The 17,384-nt window shown below is 36.5% G+C and overlaps 1 protein-coding gene across 9 annotated transcripts in view; it reads left to right on the top strand.

Moving 5' to 3' along the window:
- The window catches only part of LOC145674466 (clavesin-2-like), a 396,132-nt gene that overhangs the window by 97,232 nt on the left and 281,516 nt on the right, over positions 1-17,384 (top strand). Inside the window, exon 1 of one of the 9 annotated variants that reach the window (XM_081744564.1) lies at positions 10,274-11,516. The exons of the other annotated variants lie outside the window; for them this stretch is intronic. The gene's annotated coding sequence lies outside the window, so the exon portion shown is untranslated. Of the gene's footprint in view, positions 1-10,273; positions 11,517-17,384 lie in introns of those variants that run through there. 9 annotated transcript variants of the gene reach the window in all.

The raw sequence follows: 17,384 nt of genomic DNA, 5'->3' as shown, positions 1-17,384 counted from the left end.
TTAATTTCAAAGCATTAGAATTTGCGTTTTAACATTACCACAAACTTTCTTAACACTATTTTTGTCCCCTGTACATTTTACTTTCTTCGAAGTAGATCAAGTAAACCAGACCACATCCGTTACATCGTCAGTAAGTTGATTTTCTTACAGGATTTAAATTGTGGGCATTACTTCCGAAAGTGTGTCGTACATTTTTACACTCGAATTCCGATGTTTCTCACGTGAATTGCATAAATAAGTCTTCCTTTATTACATGAAAGTGATAATACCCACACTTTTGCACATCCTTGTAATTTTCCAAAACACAAATTACATAAAGAACTCAATCCAAAGTTTTGGGGGCGCGGTGGCTCAGTGGTAGACCTCCGGTGCTTGGGGTCCCTGGTTTGATCCCAGCTCGTGCCGTGTGGACTTTGTGGTGGACAAACACCGTGCTTATGGATTTTCTCGGGGTTCTCCCGTTTCCTGCCACTCTTCATTTCACTCATTTCTCATTATCACCGTCTCCTTTAGCCTAACCGGCATAATCGTGGGACGTTAAATTTAAAGATTTCAATCCAAAGTTTTCTCGCGACCACAAGATACAGCCAACCAACTATTTCATGTTTCCTTTGCTAAGGAGATTTTACTAACGGGACCTACAATTTTTGGCAGACTCCGATTCACTGCGTTCAATTGCATCCTCAGTGGATTTGAACCAGCAATCACGCGTACCGAAGGACAGTGTTCAGATCCTGCAGCGACTGTCTTAAATTTGCTGTTTCCGAAGAAATTAACTTTACTTAATCTTAAGTATATGTGGTGAACATTTAACATCTTTCTCGAATACAGCATTAAAAAAAAAAAAAAAAAGTTACTTCATTCCGACTGTCACTCGTAATATCCGTAGTTTGACTTCCAGCTGGACAGCCATCATGACTATGTTGGTTTTCATGAAAACTGGGATGAGTATATAAGTATGCAACTGGAGAATAATTTTTACTAAGAGAAAATGTCTTCGAATAAGAAACCTACTTTGAGGAAAAAGGTTTTCAATGTATCGTCTCCTCTCCAAATATAATTGAATTTTTAAAAAATCGTTCTAGGTTCCAGGGTTGCGAAATAGGTACACAGAAGCTTAGACTCCAAATCCTGAATTTTTAATACTCCCGACCCCTTTTAATTTGTAGGGCTATTTTATACTTCGTTATATTAATTGATAGACGCAGCGTATAAGGTGTTTAACCACAGTCAAGGAGAACCACCAAGCTACGCTTAGAACTTTGCTAAGCAATTGTTAAGTTTGCTATTTGATTTTCATATTGGTGCACAAAATGGTTGAAGCTAAAACTAATCATAGCACCTTCTGTCCAGAAATAGTTTAATAATCGATGCATGATCACTACAATAATGGACGTTGCATCTAAACGATTGGTATGATCAGTGGCGTATTTAGGGGGGGGCTTCCGGGCTTAAGCCCCCCCCCGAAATCTTACTTACTATAGTAAAGTATATGAAATATCTTGCAGAATTTTCATATTTTCAGGCAAAGCCCCCCCGAAAGATAGCAAAGCCCCTCCAGAAACAAAAACGTAAATACGCCACTGGGTATGATGCATCTTTTTTCATTTAAAGTAAGATACAGCACGTAGCAGCGCGAACACTATAGTATGAATAAGACATAAAAAAATCAATAGTTCATCAATTCACGTCCCGAGTTCCAGTTCATTGCGTTTTCACCTTCCATTTCTATAAATCTTGTTTGTTTCATTTTCTGACAGCCTTCCCTCTTCCTGTCCCAACACTTTCATTTCACTACAATCCACTAAGAGTCCCGTGTCTAATATGTTTGTAAATAGCATTAGTGTGTCCGATGAAGCCAAGTTATTAGTTGGCGAAACGTTACACATTTTAGATTTTTAAATAAAGCGCATTTGCTTTGCTCAGCTATTATTTAATTTTATCCTGAACTTATTGATGTGTAAAGGTCTGACTTTATTTTCCACTGATAATCCTTAATTCACACACATATAGAAATCCCTGTACAAAATATTAGTCGAACTTTTACACAACAATACATCAAAACGCTAGAAATAAGCTACTTAATAGTAACATGCAACTTGAAATAAATTTTGTAACGGGGAAAATTAAAGATGTAATACATTTTTACCATATATTTTAATTAAAAGTAGCACAGAACATTAATATCAACAGAACGCTCCCACAACGTTTACACAGAAAATAAAAATGTAGAAGTATAATGTACACCACTAGGCGAAACGCTTAGTATTTAACTGGCACCAATCTCACATACTCGTTTTTTTTTTTTTTTTTTTTTTTTTTTTTTTTTTTTTTTTGCCGGTTACTAGTAGCTGTTCGTTGGTTCTGATTGGGTACACATTGAAACTTAATAGATAATAATACTATTTCTACCACATTTTTCATAACTTCTTCAATTTTCCAAAGATACACTAAAATGTAACATTTGTATTGCAATTTGCAATATACCTGTGTAACATGAATAAGACAAAATAAATTAGGGGCCGCGGTGGCTCAGTGGTAGAGCGTTCACCTCTGGTGCTTGGGGTCCCGGGTTCAATCCCAGCCCCCGCCAAGTGAACTTTGTGGTGGACAAACACCGTGTGCGTGGGTTTTCTCGGGGTTCTCCCGTTTCCTCCCACTTTCTTCATTCCACCATTTCATTCATTACTCATCATCACCGTCTCCTTTAGCCTCACCGGCATAACCGTGGGACGTAAAACTCAAAGATTTCATTTCATTTCATTTCATTTTTCAAAATAAATTAATCAACAAAAAATTTAAACTAAAATTGTTAGATAAAGATTTAATATTAAACACATGGGTCTGTAAAAACAGGAGCCAGTCCTGCCGTGTTAATAGTGTATCATGACTAAATTAAGTTTTATGAATTATGAAGAAAGAGCAAGAAGTTTCCTTTTCTTATATGATGTCGACTTTTCATTTTTTAGTTTTGTGTAATTGTTTAGAAGAACATTGCTCAGAATACCACATACAATACTAAAAATCGAGAATTGGTTCCACAACTTTTACAACTATAATTTAGATCAATATAAAATGTATTGTCTGAAGAGAGTGATTTTAGAGTCAATGCTTGTAGAACACACTTTTGGGAAGTTTGTCGTAGAAACATTGTTAGTAATTCTTCACTATTAACAATATAGTGCAAAATGGCATACATGTGAAACAAAATAAATTTTATTTTATCTGTTGCTACGCAAAGTCCTTCCCTTCCAAGGTAATCAAAATAAGGATTGTCTATATTATTTCCCTTACCAGCCACAACTAAACTTACACATTCCTCACATGTCACTTTTTTTCTAACACAATGAGCTGCATAACCAGCCACATAGATCCTCGAATCCTCGTCTATGTCGCCACAAGATTCCAAATAGGATGATTTCAATACACATTCTAGATCACTGGTGTCACAAGACTGATCAGAAGTGTAATCATGTACATCTTCAGTACTGGGTAGCCTTAATACATGCTGTAACCTAATTTTAGACTTGGATTCTAGTATCTGCGTATACAAAACATTGTAGTTACATCCTGACATGGACCTATAACAACTGAATCGTTTTTCTAAATTATCACTCTGAAATTTGCCAGTAAACACATACTCAACAGAAAAATTAGAAAAACAGTAGGTTGTTAATTGGATCATTACCGTTCTTGTCTGCATGAGTGCACCGTAAGTGTCTTTGGTGAGTGATATTGTATTAGGATCTTCGTACCATGATTTTAACCAGTCTACAAATTGCTGTAAATATTGAACTCTGGAATCACTGTCACTGGTAATAGGCATTGAATATTCGTCCCTTTTAACATATTTTTGACGTTCATTACCTTCCACCATTTGTTTATTATTTCCAAGAATTTCATTGTTCCTCCATATTCACTGTTGTTCGTAAGGGCTGCAATAGTGGTATCATGAAAAATATTGCACACAAACTTTACGTTTTGCCGTTTCAAATTGTTAGGGTACAAAGACTTATTGTTCAACTTATACGCCTTCCGCAAAATGTTTTCCTCCTCGCTTTTATGAAATTCCCGCAAGTGACTGAAACAAGCTTTTTGCAGCTCACCCTCGTATGGATACACAAATGTTTTTTCACTGTCTTTCAAGTTTAACCAACAGTTACGTATATTCTTAAATATATGTACACTATCATACATAAGAAAAATTTTCTCTCCAGGATACTGTGGATTAGTGAAGCTATAAGATCCACTAGCAAGAAATTTAAATAGACTCTGATTAATTCTATTATTGTCTGTGATTATACACAATACCTTGAAGCCTACAGTCTGAACATAGCTGATTACTTTTTGAACAATTTCAAACAGTTGTTTCCCTGACATTGCATTTGCTGGAACCAATTGGACAACCTCATGAAACCTTCCAAAACACGAACTTAACATGAAAGTTTGAACAGTGGTGGCTTGTTCTGTTGGACTGTTTTCAGCATAACCTGTAATTTTTTGAGCTTTGTAAGTCAAACAACTTTTAATATGAATTTCATCTATTAATAATGCTACAATTCTTTCAAAGCTACTGAGATTTTTAAAAATACACTTGAAATACACTTCATTGCTTTTCTCAATTTCAGGCGAAATATTTAGTGAGGAAGACAATGCTTGCAAACGCCGGACACTTGGCAAAATTAAGAAGTTCCTCAAAATTTCATCTACTTTTACAGAATGACTGTATACATGAAAAGCAAACACTAAAGTGTGTTTGGAATACCTTCTTAGTGGGGTATTTAAAAGCATAAGCTGATTAAGAATTAAATGTACATTAAAATTATCCTTATCTATATATTTGATTGCAGTTTCTATACTGTCAAAACCTTTACTTATATAATAACTGGAATCACGAGTAACCTGAGTCACGTTTGCATACCTAGACAATAGGTTTTCAATCTGAGACCAAAGACTGAGTTTCAAGTTACTAGGTAAAATCCAATTAAGATCCCTTGCTGACAACTCATAATTGCAAATCAACACACGAACACTCATGTCATTCTTAACAATTATGCTGTTCATTACAATTACTTCTTCAAACTCTTGGTTAACATCACAATCGATATTCAGTATGTAAAAATACACATTTGAATTAACGATTTTCACATTCCATTCACGAAGATTTAATTTTGTTGATAAATCATTTACAAAATCACTGAAAGACAAAAACTGGTTAACTTCTTCCTCATGTCTTTGTATTTTTGCCCTCCGTCTTTCTTCTGGATCCTTCCTAACGTTTTTCTGACGAGACAAATACGAAGGAAGATTTTTGAATATATGAGGTGCGGCTCCATCCACCAGCTTCGGGTAAGTCAAATCAGTCGTATGTTTCCTACAGAATCTGTATACTCCTCAGTTCTGATAATCTCAGAAGAGTCAAAGTGGTCTGAACAACCGCTGAATATTTCGTTGAATTCCAATTACTTCTTGGTATTGCGCTTAACCATTTCTTGAAAAGTTGTTCGTCTTTGGGGAATGAGAATGTTGACTTTGTATCTTCAGTTTTAAGAGTACTGTCATAGTTAGATTTGCATCCTGGGACGAAACACCGTCGTGGCATCTGAAAAAAGAAAAGTATCATAGATTACACAGCAGAACAAATTATCATGTACACATACATAGATTAATGCCCTTGTTACTAGCGTCCAACAACGACATACACTGTGTTTTAAGAAGCAGTTAAACGTTAGCACAGGAAAAAAGGGAAGGGGAAATGTTGCCCTTTCAGGCCAACGTATTTACACCCCCTATATATGGTATGCCTACTTTGAACTTCTGGACCTAGGAAACAAAACTTGCCATTTTTGGAGTTACGTTTCTCTCTGGTTCTCACGCATCGAATAGCTGTTTAATAAAATATTCCAGTATCTCAAAAGTGATTCACACCACTGTCATTCTCACTGGTCCAACAATACAGGGCAAATATTTCTAAAAACAGATAAAGCTATGAAAATCTGTATCTGCAGGTTGATAGCCATTGAAATGGCTAAATTGTGTCAATAGACGTTGTCGACATGTACTCGTCGGTCCCTTTGCAATTAGTTTTTGAATCAGTTCAACCATGCTGTACAGGAAGAAGTTAGTACCTTCGAAGTGAACGTAATACGCTCCTTGAATGTTACTTAAAATATAATAGCTTCTCCTTTGAAGGTAATATTTGCCACCGAGTCGAAGACCTAGCTATGGAGATCCCATTATCACCATTGTTGGGTAATTTAGTACTTCATTCTATTGAAAGTAAGATTCTGAAAGAACAGAAACTAGGTACGGTACGCTATTACAGATATGTGGACGACATACTTTTCTTGTACAAGGATAATTAACTAAATAAATTGAATTGTATCCATAGTGATTTGAGATTACAGTTGAGGAAGAAAACAAGGTAGACCTTCATAATTAGATCTCAATATAAGAAGAAATGACGATAAGTTCATTATTAATGTCAATCACAAGCCTACATCCTGTATATTGTACATAGTACAAGCCTACAGTACACAAGCCTAAGTACATTATAAATCTGCTCATTCTGCGAGTACCAGAGCAAATATTTGGAACAATTTCCTTTTATGTGCCATTCGACTTACCTCTCTGAAAACAGACTTACAGATAGAGATTGGACATTTACTGAAGACAGGTAGTATGAATGAGTATCCAATTCCATTATTAGGTAATTGGTATAACAGTTTAAAAGGGGTTTACGTTCCGATATATCTGAAACCGACATGAAAGACGTAACATGGGTGGGATTTCCTATTTTTCCCAGATTGACAATTGCATTGAATAAAATTTACAGGGTTATCCGAAAAGTAGTCGTAGGACTGAATAAATAAATAAATAAATAAAGAAAGAAATAAAAACTATTCACAATTTTGACACATCGACTTGATAGTTTTCAAAATATGCCCCTTTTGCATCGTCACAGTGTTTCCAATGACTCTGCCATTCGCTGAAGGCTCCCTGGAAGCTCCCTCGTTACGGCTTCTTGAATCGCCTGGACCGAGCCGTGGTGCCGTCCTTTCATGACCCTTTTCAGTCGGAGGAAGAGGAAGAAGTCTGCAGGAGCGACATGTGGGCTGTATGGTGACTGGAAAAGCTGTGTGTTGCCATGTTTGGTCAGGATGCAGTAGTGTTGATGTTGATAATCTTTTTGACTGCAAAGGAGTGGTTCACAGAGAGTTGCAGCTCCTGGTCAGACTGTAAGTGCTGCATTCTACGTGGAAGTACATGAAAGACACAGAAAACGAGTTGCCCGCATCCGTCCAGCAATTGCTGGATCATGGAAACTTCATCACGACAATGCGCCGAGCCACACCGCCTTCGCTGTCATGGACTTCCTGACCAAACATGGCATCACCCAGCTTCCTAGCCACCCCACAGTACAGATGTCGCTCCTGCAGACTTCTTCTTCTTCCCCCGACTGAAAACGGTCATGAATGGATGACACAACTGCTCGGTTCGGGCGCTTCAAAAGGTCGTAACAAGGGAGCTGAGGAGCATTTCACTTTCTGCGTTCCAGGGAGACTTCAGTGAATGGCAGTCGCTGGAAACCTGTGAGGATGGAAAAGGGGCATATTTTGAAAACTCTATTAAGTCGATGTATCAAAATTGTGAATACATATTTGAACATAAATCAGTCCTACTTTCCGGAGAAACCCTATACAGGGTGGACAATTTATCTGGAACATCCATAATAACGGAGAAACCGAAAGAGGGAGAAAAGCGAAACTTTGCATGAAGCAACTATAAGGAGGGGGACATCATTTTATGTATTAGGCAACACCACCCGGTGAACAGTGTTGCCATTCCAGTATAAAGTTATTTTTTCAAATGGCACTACGTCAGATTATTACATATTCCAAATCAATATGTTAAACGAAAACACTGCTTAAATCATGTAAGTGCGAGGACTTGTTGTAATTACATGTACTAAAAATTATTCCTGCAATGCTATAAAAGAGAGAAGGAAAACAACAATCAGTTTAAATATTGTCCAGAAATACGCCATTTTCAGCAGTGTTGCGAATTTCATCAATGTTTATCATATCTCCGGAACGGTTTCAGATATCCAAGTGCTGTAAAGGGCAAAATGATTAGTTTGTGAATTGCAAACCACGCAAGTAATTACATATGATAGTTATTTAAGCTTTTTTTCGAAATAAAGCCTTTTGAAAAAATGCAAATTTTCAAGCTCTTGTAACTTCGTTACTATTCATTGAAAACAAGTCATACCATGACCATAGTATCCAACGCTAAGGTACTTCCGATATACATCGTCTTGTCCATCTCCGTTGTGCTATATTTGTGATAAAGGCTTCCAGACTTCGGATGTTTGTGATATTATAACATCCTTAGTTTGCAACACTGAATAATAAATTAGATATTTTAAGTTTTCGTTTAACATGTTGATTCGAAATATGTAATAATCTGACGTAGTGCCATTTGAAAAAATATAAATAACGTTATACTGGGATGGCAACACTGTTCACCGGCTGGTGGTGTCTAATACGTAAAACGATGTTCCCTTCCTTATAGTTGCTTCATGCAAAGTTTCGCTTTTCTCCCACTTTTCGTTTCTCCGTTATTATGGATGTTCCAGATAAATTGTCCACCCTGTATACCCATTATGGTTCCATACAGCTTTGAAAGCTCCCAAAACTTTAGAAAAGAAAATTGCCTGATTTAAGAGTTATTACTCGGATCGCAATGAAAAATCAGGTATTTACGAAATGAAACGCAGTTGCCATGAGAGTACATAGGCAAAACCGAAAGAAATCTAAAGGTCCGTGTATTATTGATTTAAAAGCGGAAAGCCCGGTGTCAGGTCTGTCGAAACATTTTTTTTTTTTTTAAGGTACAAGATTCAAAAATTTTATTGGGGGCCAGTAATAAAATAGAGAGAGACTTGTATTTGAGAATTTATTTATTCATTTAAAAGAAACCAAAATTAAATTTGGACAAGGGATTGTTAAGTGATGAATGGAAGGCACTAATTACAAAGGTTTGCACAGCATTGGCACAAGAATGATAATAACAGCACGAGCTGGTACTGTTTTACTAAAGAACAAAAGAGAACAGAAATCGACTCCGCCATATTGCAGCTTGCATCGCTACCATTTGATGTTTGATCGTTGAGCTTGACAAAATGTTTTCCAACACCTCTCTTCCCTTGGCAAGTCCGTTACATTTTATTCTCTGACGTTTTTATTTTTCATCTTCCTGTTCTCATCCTCCGTATCCAAGACTCCAGAGGAGAATCGAAAGCTTTGAAGCACAAATAATATTCAGGAATTACAGAAATCTGTAAGTAGAATTATAATGTATATTTTATTAGAAAAAACATGCTTCTTCCTTGTATCTAGGGTTGCCAGATTTTACGTTTTTCTGGCAAGCTTTACGTTATACGTTTTTATTTTCTTGGTAAATCGATTTTTTCCGTTTTTTAATAAATAAAAGAATTGATAGTCCTGGATGCTTTTAAAATGTTTTTATAAGTTAGTATGAATTTTTTGTTCTGTCTAGGAATTTAAAGCTTAAAATAATATAAAACGATAATCATTCCTGTCGTCCAGTATGGTTGCGAAACATGGTCACTTACTCTGAGGAAAGAGCGTAGACTCAAAGTATTCGAAAACAGGATCCTGAGACGAATATTCGACCCAAGAGGAACGGGAATGGGAATGGCAGAAACTTCATAACGAGGAACTACATAATTTATATCGTTCACCAAACATTGTTAGAGTCATCAAATCTAGGAGGCTCAGGTGGGCATGTTATGTAGCCAGAACGGAAGAAAGCAGGATCACTTTAAAAGTTTTAACTGGAAATCCAATCTGAAAACAGCTATTAGGAAGAGATGTAGGCGCAGATGGGAGGACAATATTAAGATGAGTCTCGCAGAAACAGGAATGCAAAGTAGAAACTGGGTCCAGTTAGCTAAGGATAGAAGTTAGTGGAAAGCTTTTGTGAACGCGGCATATTTTTTTGTATATATTTATTCCTCCTTGCGAAAAACGAGCATTTCAGCTAGTGCTAAAAGAAAGAAAGGAAGAAGAAAAACAAGAGTTCGGAATTACTTAATCTTTCAATTATGATTGTTCTGTACCGTTGTCTAAACATGAAGTGTAATCAGACATAAAATTAAGGTTGATATTGCAATATTCCGTTTCATATTAGTGTTGTTAATTCTGTTAAAGTATAAATGATAGGAAACGAAAGGAACTTGTTTTCAGTTCTGATGTAGTAATTTACTTTTCTCATACCCAGTACTTGAATTTTCAACTGCTACATATACTATTATCAAACGTTAACTACATTATTGCGATTCCCAGGCGCCAATATTTTTGGCAGTATGAAAATCCGGTACCTCTCAATTCATGTACGCATGTCCCAAATTGCCTTTCGATGCTGGACAATGTACGAGATACGGAGCGCTTCAAGCAACACTAACTCTTAAAAGTTTTCATTTTACTGGTATGCATAGATGAGCAATTGGGGGCATGGAGTATAGATCAGATATTAAAACTCCTGTTTTCAAAGGCAACACACTCCAATAATAATGGGGGAGGTGACAAAGTATGATAGAGATGCCCAACCAAATTAAATCTAGAGGGAAGAAAAACCGAGTACCTTAGTGGTTAAAGCAGCAACACTGTAAACGGGAGAGCGGGATCCGATTCCCAGCTTAGTTGCACTTTTTTTCTCCATATTAAATTCTAAATCATTATGGCATATCTGAAATAAATAGTATGAAAAATATGTATGTACTACATTTACGCTCAAGTCTCTTCATTGTTGACATAGTACCAATAGTGTATGTTGTTATTTTTCCGAGGACAAGTGGTTTGTGGAGAACAACAAAAATTTGAAAAGAAACTAATAAAAGAATTTATTAAAAAGTGACGTGATTAGAAAAAAAAGGGCTTTATTAAAAAGAAAGAAAAGTAACAAGAAAAGAAAAGAATGAAAATATGTTGGTTTATTGTATTGTATTGGATACCTGTATTTAAAAAATGTTTTGTTTTGTTCTTTTCTCCTCTTGCTGTGTTCTAAAATCGACGACGAAAAATTCAAGGTCTCCTGCTCTGAGTGCGCAGCCATGAGCCGCGTGAAGTATTACGCAGTGCCTGTTGTTTTCGTGGCTGGCGGCTAGCGGTTGCTTCCTCGAGTTGAAGCATTGGATTGATACAGTAAAGATCGAATTGAAGAAATGGGAAATGGAGTACTGAAATTTCGTTGTCAACGGCTGGTTCAAGCGTATTATTTCCGAAGTATTATTTTCACTTGTTCATTCTTTCATCAAGTCTGGAGTAATTCAAGGCGATTATAGGAGTTGGTTTGAAATTACTCTGCCTTTTGAAGGATTTTTCCTATAAATTTCCATTTTTGGTTGAAACTTGGGTTGATGCCGTTTAAGCCGAGGTTGGATGAGTGGAGCAGGGGTTGCTGTTAATTTAGCCCAGCTGTGAATTTCTTTGGTGAGTACCTTTTTTTTTTATTGGTTCTTTTGGGTTTGATTTCTATTTCAATTTGTTAGCGAATTTGTCCATAGGATTTGACGTAGGTTGTCGAGAATTTTTAGATGGTTCTATTAATCATTTTTTGGAATTTTGCTGGTTAATTCTCTCTTTGCTATTAATCTATATAATTTGTCAAGCTTAAATCTTCAATATTGAAGCCATCTTTTGTAGGGCTATTAGATCCTGTGGGTAATGGATCCTTTCGATAATTTAATTATTAGAATGACGAAATTTTGTTCGGGAGGATTGTTAATTGTGTAATTTTACGGGATAATTGATCGGAAAGAATATTGGTTGCATACTGAGAGCAGAAAGATCAGTACTCTATTTTAAAGAAATAAAGTAAATTAGGTATTGAGTAAAATCTTGATTTGCTTTGATAAAGACGATTTGGTGTATGGTAAATTAAACGAAACTTTGAAGTAAACTGATTGTTGGATTTAATTAGTTCTGGTTATCAGAACGTTATAGTAATTTTACCATTCGTGTTTGCATTAATTATTTTGTTGTTAACGTTATATTCTCAGTATTGTATTATAGAAATTTTTCATTACTATACATTTGTTAAATAAATTGTATTCTAATAGAAATAATTAGCCTTCCTAATTTTGATATATTGAAAGTCGTTCTCTGGAATTTAGAATTAGTGGATTAGAATAAGACTATTTACTCAGTTTAATTGTATGATCTTCAAGGCACCTTTACTAATTGCGCCCTGCAATACCGGATTTTCAACGACGGGGTTATTTATTTATTTTGAATTTTTGGAAGTTAAATTCCGACTGTTTGACTAACGGCTGTAAGGAGCGTTACATGTGGCAACCGTCAAATTTGGTGGTGGTAGTGTTATGGTGTGGAGCTGTTTCTCCTGGTTTGGGTTAGGCCCGTTAACTTTAATTGACGGGTCGATTACTTGTGGTGTGTACGAAGACATTGTAGACAATAGAATGCTGCCGATACTGTGGAAACAGTTGGGGACGGGCCCCTTTTTGTATCAACACGATAATGCTCCTGTACATACAGCACACGCCATTGAGTCATGGCTTGACAATAAGGCGATCTATACACTACGAGATCAAACCTAGGAAATATCTTAGGATTTACCTTCGGAAAAATGTTACGACATATTTTGTAGGAAATCTTATCCTTTTTGTGCCATACACGTGAAGAGTTTTCCTGTTTGACCGAATGACGTTTATCAACATTGTGAAATAGTTCTATTTAATAAAAGTACAAGGTTAAAGAATTACTATGCTAACCATACTGCACATCCCACTGATATTAATACCAAGCGCTATATTCTTAAACTAAATATCTCGTAAAAAAAAAAAAAAAAAAAAAAAAAAAAAAAAAAAAAATCAGAAGGGTGCTGGTATACTTTTGACATTTTAGAAGATTTACAAATAAAATTTAATACTTTGCATGAAAAGACATTTATAAGGATCAAATTTCTGCAAACAACAGAATTAAATACAAAGTAATACAGCTGTATTTTATGTTTACAACTGTAGGGTTACTAGTGTAAAATCATTATAAATGTTTTAACGACGGATAAAATAGGTGAGAGACAATGTTTAGCAGAAACGATCCAGCTAATTTTTCTAAGAAATGTTACAATTTCGGTAGTTTCTATTTACATTAATTTAGTTTAGGCTGGTTGAAGTTAGTTACGGTTATGTTACGTTAGATTATATTAGTATATGGCTAAAACTAATTTTCAAAAAGTGATAGAATTTCGCTTACTTCTATTAATATTAGGTTAGTTTAAGTTAGTTAATTTCATTAGGTTGGATTTGGTTATGTTATGTTAGGTCTAAGTACTTGCATCTTCCATTTCTCCTGTAAATTTTGTATGCTTTGCCTACTTTGGACCCCTTCTGCGAAACATTTACCTAAGTGAGTGCATATGAAAGATGACCGGTGATACTATTTTCCACCACCGGTTTATTTCTGTATAGTTTACAAAAGCTTACAAGTAGAGCGCTACTACCACGATCCCATGACAATTGCTATTCAAACTCGTATCATTGCCGAAACCCACTCGTTTTCACTACATTCACTGACGCGCCTGCTTCCTTCGCTCGCACCTCCTGATTAACGCTTGGGCCCAGCTTCGCCCTGCCCTGATTCGGTTACACAACATTCGTACTTTTCAGAGGCCACTTAACACAATTTGGTTTGCGTTTTTTGCACTATAGTTTTTATACTATATATCCGGACCCCGTATTTGTACGCAAATCGTAAAATAATTATAGTTTATCAACAATTGTTTTGATGGTCCCCTTGAAGGATTTTATCTATACTATGTGAATAATTTTTCATGTTGGTCAACGTAAATCATTTAGAAATCAGTGATAAATTATAATTTTTCAACAATTATTTCGAATGGTACACCTAAAGTAAACCTGCACGATCAGAAGATACCGCATCAGTTGTGTTTTCACTTGTTTTGTTTTCACTTTCTCTCACCTGATGTCGCTTAAATCGAAATCTTACGAATTTTCTTTCCGAAATAGAGCGTACTCTAAACAAGAGAAATCTCATAGGATCGTTCAGAACACAGGAAATGACATGCGATCTGATGCCATACACGTTGAGATTTTGACTCTAGGACAAATCGTAAAAGATTTCCAAGGATCCATCCTATAGTGTATAGCGCGCCTAATCAGATGGAAATGCTTGTCTGGCCAGCGCAAAGCCCCGATCTGAACCCTATAGAACATCCTTGGGATGAATTGGAACGCCAGTTGCGTGGCAAACTCATTCGATCAACAACCAAACGTGCACTGTTCACCGTGGTACAGGAGGAATGGAGCACAATTCTGCCAACAGTGTACCCGAATCTAGTGGCTAGCCTACTCCGAAGGGTAACCGCTGGAATTCAAGCAAAAGGAGGGCCTACATCCTATTAGTTACACGTGTGGTGCCTGTCGAACCAATAGTACAGGCTGTCTGGTGACTTTTGTCAACATAGTGTATGTTTTAGGGAAAATCTATACGGCTCCTGAGATACTATTATCATACACTGAAGGGCTCCATGCACTTTCGAATGCAAATGAATGTTCATCCGCGTAAAATTATTAAAATGATTTCGTACGTAAAAGGTAGGGCGATATGTTACAAATAAGAAAACAATGTAGACGTAACGGATGCAACTGAAGTATTGTAATCTTTTTAGAAGTTCGTGTGCAAAGGACAAGGAATGTATATTTCTAGTCTTGTAAATTCAATTGTAGGAATGGTGTATAAAAGATCCAGGTGAGAATTTTACTGGTAATATCTACTAATTCAAAAAGCGAGAGTACTATTTAAGTAACATTTATATTTGTAGAAGCCAAATATATAGACGAAAGAAGAATATTAACGTACAAATAAGTGTGTGTCATTACCATGCAATTCTACATACGATAAACGTGTATCGAATATCGAACGCGTAATACTAGTAACCAGAAGTGGGAGAATGGATGAAATACTTAGTATTATGGAAAAGGGAAAACAGAATATGAATAGTAACATGATCTCAAAGTGAGCATGAGGTCATAGTGGTTCGTAGAAAGTAAATTGGAAGGAATAGAGCTCACGTAAATTAAGTTCTGTAGTAGATTATGTAGTGTTGATTGTATTTCTGTCGTGAATTGATTTTTACCTATATAGTGATTCTAAATATCATCCGCCTCCAGGTATTTAGGCACCCTAGTCCTCACCGCAAATCACCTGACCCCGGGTGGTCACGGTGGCTCAGTCTTAGAGCTTTTAATTCTGATGTGAAAAGTCTCTTGTTCGATCCACAGTCACGTGAGATTGTGGTAGACAGTATCATGTCCAGGGGTTTACTCGAGGCTCTCCCGTTTATTCCCACTTCCCATTCTCATTTCACCAATCATGTGTTTCACAATCATTCACTTGTATTCATCATCCGTTTTGTTTAGCATAAAGGACATGATTGTGGGACGTAAAACTAAAAATTTCATTTCAGTTTTGACCTGTCCACACTTCTCGGTCGTGATAAAATAAATTCTCGCGTAGAAAAGTCGTGAAGGACCATATGTGGAACTTGAGCCGGTGGGAAACTGCAATTGGTAGTATTTTTTTTTTTTTTTTAATTCATCATGTTTCCATGTTTGCTCAATGGAAAAGCATTCAACTCTGCGTGAAGGATCCCAGGTTCGTCCTTCTCCATGCGAATTTGTGGTGGATAGTATCGTGTCATTGGGTCTTCTTTGAATTCTCCTGTTTCTTCCCACGTTCTACATTATCATTCACTTTCATTAATCGTGCGTTTCCTTCTTAAGGCTTGATCTGGGGTGTAAACTAGAAATTTCGTTTAGTTTGTGTAGCTGCAAAGACAAGCGCAGGGACGAGGGAGGCTCTCGTCCTTAAATATTGACGCAAGAAGATTTCCATATCTTACCAGAATAAATGTAGAACCTTAGTTGATTACAGTCTTGTACTTGCATTCAGGATAAGAGCTTATGGTGATGTCAAGGGAAAATTGGCTAAAGTTAATATTTGCATCGGTGGGGTTTTCCTTCGTTACATCATTTCCACCAATTCATATAAGTATATCTATTGAACTCTAAAAATAATGGAAACTGGAATTGACACTCTCTAATATATGGGAGGGTCAGAAGTCAGGTAACAATCCTGACACAGAAAAGACTGTTGGGTTGGGGGTCTACAGTGCCCATACATCTGATCACCACGCCCCCATCTTGGATACGCGTCCCATGTTTAGTATGCATTTTTTTTTCACAGAAGTGCAACGTTGCTGACCGTTCTGTCCTATGACTAACCATTCACTAATTATGGCTTGTCCTCCCTCATTAAACATGCTTGAAATGCTGAAAACTACCCTGTGAAACAATGGTGTGTGTAATGTCTCTTCCATTCTTCCTGCACAGTTATCTAACTAACTAACTAATTCTATGGCCTATGGAACCAGGAGGTTCAATGCCGCGTTCACAGAATCTCTCCGCTGACTTCTATCCTTAGCTAACTGCATCCAGTTTCTACTTTGTATTCCAATGTCTGCGAGATCCATCTTAATATTGTCCTCACATCTGCGCCTAGGTCTTCCTAATGGTCGTTTTCCGATTGGTCTTCCAGTCAAGACTTTGAAAGCGTTTCTACTTTCTTCCATTCTAGCTACATGACCTGCCCACCTAAGCCTCCTAGACTTGACGACCCTAACAATGTTGGGTAAACCGTATAAATTATGTAGTTCCTCGTTATGAAGTTTCCGCCATTCCCCATTCCCGTTCCTCTTGGGTCCGAATATCAGTCTCAGGATCTTGTTCTCAAATACAGTACTTTCAGTCTATGTTCTTCTCTCAGAGTAAGCGACCATGTTTCGCAACCATACAGAACAACAGGCATGATTATCGTTTTATATATTTTAAGCTTCAGATTCCTCGACAGAATTCGCGACGACAAGAGATTTTGAACCGAATAGTAACACGAATTCCCGGCTTTTAGTCGACATTTAATTTCTTCGTGAATATGATTTTCCTCTATTAATACTGATCCTAGATATTTGAAACTATCCACTTTATCAAAAGTATTATTTAATATTAAATATTTTAACGCATCCATAATTTGCTGTATTACGGTCCCGACGCACTTCCATGTATTTAGTTTTCTCTGCATTTACTTTTAAACTCATGTCCCGGCAAGCGTAAGATCTCTGCATTTCTTTCTATTTTTCTATCAGCCCCTATTAAATTTACATCGTCAGCATATGCCATAACCTGATGAATACCGTTCAACTCTAGGCCCTGGTTGCTATCTTTGATTTTCCTTATGGCGTATTCCAGAACAAAGTTAAAT

Source organism: Thermobia domestica, chromosome 17 (genome assembly GCF_964235325.1).
Source record: "Thermobia domestica chromosome 17, izTheDome1.hap1.1, whole genome shotgun sequence".
In the NCBI taxonomy this organism is placed as follows: Eukaryota; Metazoa; Arthropoda; class Insecta; order Zygentoma; family Lepismatidae; genus Thermobia; species Thermobia domestica.
Note: the sequence above shows the minus strand (reverse complement) of the source record. Positions and strands in the feature narration are given on the sequence as shown.